Source organism: Nicotiana attenuata, chromosome 11, assembly GCF_001879085.1.
Source record: "Nicotiana attenuata strain UT chromosome 11, NIATTr2, whole genome shotgun sequence".
NCBI classification, from domain to species: Eukaryota; Viridiplantae; Streptophyta; class Magnoliopsida; order Solanales; family Solanaceae; genus Nicotiana; species Nicotiana attenuata.
Window position 1 is genome coordinate 1,813,375 of NC_031999.1, and position 7,877 is coordinate 1,821,251.

At 35.5% G+C, this 7,877-nt stretch overlaps 1 long non-coding RNA gene across 8 annotated transcripts; it reads right to left on the minus strand.

Annotated features, from left to right (window-relative positions):
• On the minus strand, positions 2,470–7,069 carry LOC109234018. Of its 8 annotated transcripts, none has more exons than XR_002069115.1 (5): positions 6,888–7,069; positions 5,221–6,271; positions 5,038–5,129; positions 4,576–4,705; positions 2,470–2,676 (listed from the first exon to the last, which is right to left on the minus strand). It is a non-coding gene; the product is annotated as an uncharacterized LOC109234018 (long non-coding RNA). The 8 variants fall into 8 exon arrangements; XR_002069116.1 differs by having other exon boundaries at positions 5,221–6,599; XR_002069120.1 differs by having other exon boundaries at positions 5,221–5,473; positions 6,888–7,064.

Genomic DNA, 7,877 nt, shown 5'->3' on the forward strand with positions numbered 1-7,877 from the left:
GCTTGCAATGAATATAGATAATGGCAATAAATGTAATAAGAAGGAACTTGTCACCCAAATGTTAGATGACTTGTATGATTCTCCTTCCTCACAACAACGTGGGGACAATATAAAATGAAGGTAGACAAGAGATCTTTGGATCTTGTGAGTAAAAGATATGTGTAGAATAATGGAATCAGTGGACAAGACAAGCTTTGTATATTCTCTGTAGTCAACCTTTACAATGTGTTCTTATCCCAAAAGTGGAGATCCCCTTTTTGTTCTTTATCTCTTCCTATTTATAAGGGATATTCCTAAGAAACCCTAAAAAGTACAACTGAAAGAATTATCCAACGGAATATTCCTTCTTTCTATTCTAAACTTATTCTACCGTTATTTCCGTACACTCTTTACTTGACCTCGGCACTAATCCTTCTTAAGACGACTCCTCGCCATTGTGCCGTGGTCGGCTTAATCCTCGACCACGTCCATTTGTAGTTATTAAGTCCAGTCCAAATTTTGACCAATACACCTACCGAGTTCATATAGGAGAATGTCTGTTGACTAGCTGTCGTTCAGATAGGAGAATGTTTGTTGACTAGGTGCTTACAACAACAACAACAACAACATACCTAGTATAGTGGGGTATAGGGAGGGTTGAATGTACGCAGACCTTACCACTGCCTTTAAAAGGCAGAGAGGCTGTTTCCGGTAGACCCTCGACTGAGGAAGGAAAAAGGGGAGGGGCAATAACAAGCAAACCAATCAGACAACCGAAGCTAAAATACAAAACTAACACTAAGTAATACAATTAGAAAAGCGAAACAAAGACAACAACAAGTAGTAACAGAAGTCTAGAAATACGAAAATACACGAAAGACACTCAGAGGTGTATCAAAGCTACCGTTACAAACAAGGACAACACTCATTTTACCTTTATACGCAACTTCCACACCTTCCTATCCATGGCCATGTCCTCGGTAAGCTAGAGCAACGCCATATCTTGCCTAATCACCTCTCCCCAATACTTCTTCCGTTCTTCGGCTTGCTTCTGCCTCTTTGTTGGCCCTCCAAGCATGAAAGGAGAAAATACATTGACTTCTCTTCACCTTTTTTGGGTAGAGTTTCCAGGGTTTATGCCGCATTTTGAAAATTGTTCAATTCGAAAAAATATAATCTAGTGCAGGTTGCAATCACAAGCTTGCGGTGTGATAGCAATAGAGAGTAGGCTAGTGGAACAAGGACTTTTTCCTACAATCGTTGGATATGAGCTGCGATTGAAGGGGCAGTAATCGCAAGATTGGCTTTGCAATCACACCTTTGCGCTACCCTAGGGCCAATAGTGTTTTATCGCGATCATAAGCATAAGTTATGCGATCACAACTAAGGAGGGCAATGGGGCAGTGCAGGTGCAGTGCGGGTTTAGACATATGCATGGCGGGGCGGGTTTGTACATATGCGGGTGCAAGGCGGGTTAAAATAAAAGAAATTTAATTTCTTGCGGGTGCAGGTGTGGGGGTTAGCTAGGTATGCAAGTAGAGAGCTAGCTAGAGAGAATGAAAACAAGCTAGAGTGAAAAGGATGGTCAAAGACTTTTACATAGTGTCCGACACAAATATTGTTCTAGTGTAACGCTAATAACGTAGGTATGTCAAAAATTCTTTCATCTTTCCCATAATAAATACAGTACTTATTAAAACCAGAGTAAAAAATTTCATAACTTTTGAAAAGAAACAAAATTTGCCAAAGGAAGTGACCGTTTCCAAGTTAGTATTAAATTAATAAGTAAACACAAGATAGTTGGAGATTACGATTGTTCGTTATATTGTGATAGTTCTATCACTTGGTAGATGAGTACTAATCAGAATTCAAACAGCAATGGGATTTCATCAAATACCCTAAATGCAAATTGACAAACAAATAAAAACAAAAGAAAGAATCTAATTAAGTTTTATTTGTTGTTAATATCTCTGGTTAGAGCTGAATTTGTATGGTTAATGTTAAAGAATCTAAATTTAAATGGTTACTGTTTAACTTTTGTATGCTTATAATTGATGAGCAAAAATAAAAATAAGACAAATTGAAAAGAAGAAAAAAATTTGTGGGGCGTGGCGGGTGAACACGGGTGTCGTGCGAGGCGGATGGATACAAGTTAAAAGAGCTATGTGGGGCGGGGCGGGGCGGGTTGAGATTTTGCAGGTTAAGATAGAACCCGCCCTGCACCTGCACAGCTTGCCATCCCTGATCACAACTACAATGATAGCATATAGAAATTAGATTTGTGAATTTTTCCAATTTCATAGAAATTTTTTAACCACAACGTCCCAGGTAAAAGATAGTTTGACCAAGGGTCAATGTCTAGTATTGAGGTAAGGATTGTAATGCTATTTTGAGTGTACGTACATACATATATACATATACTAGTAAGGTAAGCCCGTGCTATGCACGGGCCCAACATGATTAATTTGTGAAGTATATAGTGAAAGATTGTGAACAACATATGATAACTTTATAATATCATAATTGTTACTGATTGTATCATAGCAACATATACAACACATATTTTATGTACAATTATTTAAGTTATAATAATAAAACTTAGAGAGTTTACAAACTAAACATATTCACTCTCTAAAGTTGATGCAATTCCAGTGGAGGATGAAAATAGTTGAACATTTTCTCTTGAGATGGAGGAACCTGCAAGGTTTCAAAGCAGGCTCAAACACCAAAAGATGTAATTGCTTGTTGAGAAGCTGTAGGAGACAATGTAAAAGAACAAAAAGGAAAATTAATAAATATGTTAACACATGTACGTTGAATAACTTGTGTCTGGTAGGTGAACTTCTTCAACTCATGATTTATAAGATTTATCACTTACATTCGCCAGTATAGTTTTTAAATATGGCATCACCTCGACATAGTATTTTGTGGAATCATAACTTGTTGATTACATGCCGAGTAAATGTAAAATTCAAAAAAGATAATAAGGATAAAGACTATCTTTTGAGTAAGAACACATCGAAATCTGAAATTTTACCTGGAACAATGCATTATTGGAGGCCATTGAAATACCAACATTTTCTATAATATTTTGGTCCTTACCCTAGAAAGATATCATTGAATTACAACCATTTTCTACTCAGAAGAAAAGTTCCTCTTCTTAACCCAAATGAAGATAAAATGTCAAACCCAAATAGATGTAAATATCTACAAAGATCAATGAATTTCATGTGCTTTGTCCTTTCTCTACTACGTTAATTTTTTCAAGATACATTCCCGATTAAGCATTCTTCACCCATCTTGTTTAGCCAAACAAACAAATTTGACCAAAGTGAAAGAAGAAAAGTCACTGGTTTAACAATAGTACAGCATAGTTATCATATTTCTTCCTGGGTAAAGCGTGGTCGATTTATGTCCAAAACATGGCAGTATATGGAGCAAGAACGAATCAATACTCTATTATTTTTCAAAGGCAGCCTAACTATCCAAAAAAATTCACTCAGAAAGTTTAACCAAAGAAGGCAAATTAGAGTACAAATTAAGACACTTATTGAGAATTAAGAAAGAAAAAACCTGTCGACTACATATATCTTTAAACCTGACGACTCAATTACACGGTTGCAATGCCAATGTCATACTAATCTTAACTATGCGAAAAGTGTAACGTTTGGAATTACCATTCTTAACCACCGAACAATTAAAATCAACCAAGTTATTATCAGAGAAAGCGAGTAGCAATTAGAAACATAAATTTAGGCCTTTATCAAGTAGAGTTACTACTCTTAACCACATAACAACTAAAATCAACCAAACTATTATCAGAGAAAATTGAAAAGGTCATGAACTTCTCCTTATTGGTCCTAATTTAAGTTATTCTGATTTGTAATACTGTTATTATAAATTTAGACTACCCGATTTCTGTACCGCAAAGGGAAGAAGATAAGAGGGCCAACTAATTAGAAAGATCATTTGAACCATTTCATTCACCAATGCCCCAATTGGGTTAGGGTGTCTACATCACACTCCTTGGGTGCGGCCCTTCCCCGGACCCTACGTGAATGCGAGATATTTTGTGCACACTGCCCATTCACCTATGCCCCGATTAGTGAAACTGAATTGTTGTCACATTCAACCAAAATATTTTATCATGCTACTATTTCTCTTTGTTTAAATGTCTTAAGCCACCAAAGTTTGAGTCACAAAATTGTAGAGGCATAACACCAGCTAAGTGAGTCAAGAGTGGATTGAGGTGATGTTTGATGAGATTCAAAATACAACATGTTTGGAAAGATAAAGTAAACAGTTCAAAGTGCCAAACAGAGTCCGTAGAACCAGTAGAACGGACATTGTTACCCCCTTCCTAAACCAACTTCCTAGGAGCAAAAGCAATATATATCACAAAGTTTCCCTAATCATTAGCATTTTTTGAAGCTGCACAATCATGCCTTTGCAATTGAAATTCCATTTAATCTATTGATGGGCATGAAGAAAGAGGACGAAAATCAAATTACTACCTGAAGAAATCCATATATGTGTAAAACAACTTGGGAAAAACTAAGGCCAAAAAATATAAAATAAGGGGAGAATAAAACTCACCAGATAACTGTAGCAGCGAATTTCATACTACAGATGGAGGCCTAGGTACCCTCCGCATATGGATCTCGTCTTTCTAGTGCTGATGCTGCTCATTCCGATGAGTTGGATGAGGAATTAGACACTTCCCCTACTTCATTTATATCAAATAATTAATATCATCTTTCTGAAAGGTATGCACGCAGTTGTCTCAGAGCCATTACTTGGTATCATGGTTGATTACTATCTTACAACCAAGGAGTACTTTACAAGGATTCAGGAAGCATATGTAGCTACTATTGCTACAACCTACCTTTTAGGTTATTTACTCTCTGCCTAACTTCTAAATTGGCAAATTGTGCCATCACAATCATATGATATCTTTAGGAAAAGAAATGGTATGACACAAAAGATTTGCTTCATATACAATATTATATTGCAAACTAAGAAATATTTAAGAGGTTGAGAAAAGATTGAATTACTTACTGGAACACAGCTATATCTCGAATGCCAAAATATTGTAGTAACCTTTGACCCTTAAATTTGAATCAACCATTAGCCTGCCATGACTGTCCAAACTGTCATTCAAAATTATTTCGTTTAGTCATGTTGAACCAATTTGTGTTCCAATACAAATAAAATGGCAATCAGCAACTGTGTTTTCTTTACCCGATGTTCGATTAACACCATCAGACGTAGAGTTCAAATCGACAGATTGACCTAAGATGATTTCAACTTTCTTTGAAGTAAGCCAATTCAGAGTCTTGCTGCTGGCACTTTCTCCGACGAATTCTAACAATCTTGATCCCTTGTGCACCAGTGTCACTTTCTTATCAGGAAAATCAACAGCAATTTCAGCAGCTAACTCCACACTTGTTGGCCCTCCTCCAATTATTAATATGGAGTTAGCAAATTTTATACTCTGTGAATCAAGAAAAGTTGGAGTTAAGAAACAATGCAGAGACAGGCACAAAAAAAAAGGATGATGTTTGTTTGCCTATACTCCCACTTCTTACATCATCAGCTGATATCTTCTTGGGAATTAGCAATGTCCTCAAAGTATGTCATATTTACGACAACACAAATAATATACTTTCAGCTTATGGAAATCAATTGAAGTACGCTCAGAGAAAGCGAGTAGCAATTAGAAATACTACAAATTTAGGCCTTTTTCAAATAAATAACCAATAAAAAATTAAAGAGAAAAGACAATATACAGTGCAGGGTAAGCAGTTCATAGGTGTAGTAAGAGAAGAACCCAAATTATAAAAAGGTAAACTCTAGGTAAAGTTAGAGATATACAAAATCTCACCTCAAAATATGAACACCAGTTTCATTCAAGATCAACAGAAACCATAAAGCTAATTAAAACAAAAGGCTAGCATTTTAAACATCCAATACGAAAAACTTATTTTATATGTTTCACATATACATGAACATAGCCTGAAGCAGATAGACATGTGTTCAATAGAGTTCAAGATTCATTGCTCCCGAGCTTCAATCACCACTGTTCGAGGGATTGTCTTAAAGGACGACAACTGTCACAAATTGTCTAAGCTTCAAACTTTCAAAACAAAGAGGGTCTAATGAGTCCTATCAATAGCAACGATTGTCTCAAATTAAAATAAATTTCACATTCTTGTGAGTTCTTCAGCCAGGAGTCAAATTTAATGTTTCATATAATCTGATCTCACGTCTAAGCCAAAAATATTCCCTTTACCTGCAACCATCAATCAACCAAGTCAACACGCACACAAAAAACAGAGAACATTAATCCATTAATTGCACCTCAATCTTAACTCAACTAATTAAAATAATAATATAATTCAGGAAACAGAAGCATTTTGAATCTCAATATGTTAATTACGGGTAATAACAAAAACTACTTAGAATTAAGTTAAAATTACGGCAAAATAGTTCGTCCAAACCTTGAATAGAAATTGAATTGCAGAACTCACAACGAAACTTAGCAAAAGTAACATAAAATAAATTGTTAACCTAGAAAAGAGCCAATCACGATCACCCAGAAATGCTTAGGGCTGCCGGAACTACCAAAAATCAAACTGGAAATGACATGCATTGTAAAAATAGGAAACCCAAAAAAAATAACAAAAACATGAAACATGAAAAATAATAAAATCAAAATGCATTAATTAAAAAAAATTTATTTGATGAATTGAAGAAAGTCAAGTAAACAAAGAAGAGTCAAAGAGGTATATAAATGCATATATTCCAAGCACACAAGAAAAAAAAAACTTTTGTTCAATACAGTTTCAATCTAGTAGGGCAAGCAGGGAATAGGGAGAGTGCGAATAAAGAATAAGGAAAAAACTTACCGCAACTCAAGAATCCAACCACACAAGACAATCTCGAACCAAAGCAGAGAAATTTGAAAACTATGACCAGTTAGTGAGTCACGAAGGCTATAAGCAGAGAAGGGAAGGAAACAAAAAGACGTCTGTGTGAGAGAGAAAATAGAGCTCAGAAGTGTATTCTAAAATCAATCGATATGAACGAAGAAAACATATGTACATGATAGGTGTAATTTTAGTTACTAATTTGCCCCAAATAAATATTAAAATTACAGGTTTGCCATTGTTCGTCCTTCTCAACTCCCATTTCTAAATAGTAGTAATATATATATATATATATAGGTACAAAGTATGCAGTCTTACCCCTACTTTGTGCAGGTGAAAAAGCTGTTTTCGATAAATCCTCGGCTCAAAGCAATCTTGCATAAAGAAAGAGGTCCACTTTTATATATTTTTCAGAACGGCCGAAGAAAGGAGAGATGTTTTGAAATTAAAAAAATCATCTGTTTTGTAAAGAATAGGTGCCTCCATGATGTTCGGCCATAAATATGTATTTTTATATATGAATTGCTTCACATCTTACTCTATTGTTGTTGGTTCTAATGTGTAATTGCAATATATTAAACTAAATTTTAGTGTTGTTATATGTAGGAGCCAACGGAAAGTGATTTGAAAGGAAAAGGGTAAGAGGCGCAGAAAAGTACACTAAGTTGGTGCAGAAAATATATTCACTGAAGTAGTGAGAGCTCGTTGTGAATTGCTTGCGGAATTTACCTAAATAGATCAAAATGGTATTACTATGTAGTGGGCCTAATGATTGTATCATTATGATGCATTGATGGAAATATGCAAAGATGTAAAGAAAGAAGAAACTAAGTGGCAACAACGTTACTAGATTTAGCGCCAGCGCTAGGCGCTACCCTGGACGCTCGATCCTATTTCGCCCGGTATAAGGTTATTTCGGTCCTACATGGTCTCAACTCGTATAAAAGGGGTCTTAAACCTATTTTGGGA